We start from the raw sequence: 1,058 nt of genomic DNA, 5'->3' as shown, positions 1-1,058 counted from the left end.
CATCTTCTATCGTGTAATCTTCATCTTATGCTATCTTCTGCTGTCGAAGGATCTGCTGCCGTCGAGTCAGTAGATGAGAAAACTCCTGTTGCTTCATCGGCTTATGCTGGAGTAAATACTACTTTTGCCGTGGAACTGGTTTCCGGTGTTCAACCCGTTTTTCTTGTCCAACCGCCTGCTGCAGAGGAGAAAACTCATGCCGCTGACTCAGACGCTGCGGTAATTATTGATTGATGTAGCTTCATCGTCTGTTTCCTGATGGTCTTCCCTTCCCCAAGCGGATGCTATCATAAGCCTAAAGATAAGATAATAGTCAGGCATCGGCCTAGAGAATAGGAGTTGGCAGAGATGCTATCGGTCTGGAACTGAACTAATGGAATGGAACTCTTTTCCCTCTTTATATGAAATCTCTTTCACCGTCAATAGTCAGAGTCAGCTTTATTGCCCTAAAATAAAATAGAAGGAATCAAGATAAGGGGAACTTTCCGGATGTCACCGGTCTTTCTTTAATAGAATAAGCTGGGATGTAACTGATCTTTCATTTTTTGGAAGGTTTTCCCAGAGATAAAAAAAAAAGATATGAATTGGAGGAACCCACGTATTTTGAATTCCATTTGGATTCGGATACCTTTCATCCATTGCAAGAGGCGCGGATGTCGTCGGGTCCCGATGACTTTCATTTCTTAGCTGGAAGCATGGCATTTCCTTATATTCGTGACTTTCGGTGGTAAGCGGAAGAGTGATCTGCTAGAAGAATTGTCCCGCCCTAGAAATGGAACTCGTCGGAAGAGGAGTAGCCCAGACATAATGATCGGCAAGCAAAAATGTCGCCGATCGGAGGAAGATGGCACTGACTCGTCTTCTGTCTCCTGACGACCGTGTATTCTATCGGCCATCTCCTAAGAATCTGCTGTATCCTCTCCTTCCTTATACTTATAGGCTGCCGTAAATGATAAAGCTTCCGCCGCGGAACCGCTTTCTGTTGTTGAATCACCCGCTACCGCTGAACAAGATGCCGTGGTACTTGATGCCGCTTCGGGAGGCGGGGACTGATGTTT

This window comes from Syzygium oleosum, unplaced genomic scaffold (genome assembly GCF_021117445.2).
Source record: "Syzygium oleosum isolate NSW1041296 unplaced genomic scaffold, Sole_v2.1 Sole_v2.63, whole genome shotgun sequence".
NCBI classification, from domain to species: Eukaryota; Viridiplantae; Streptophyta; class Magnoliopsida; order Myrtales; family Myrtaceae; genus Syzygium; species Syzygium oleosum.
Note: the sequence above shows the minus strand (reverse complement) of the source record.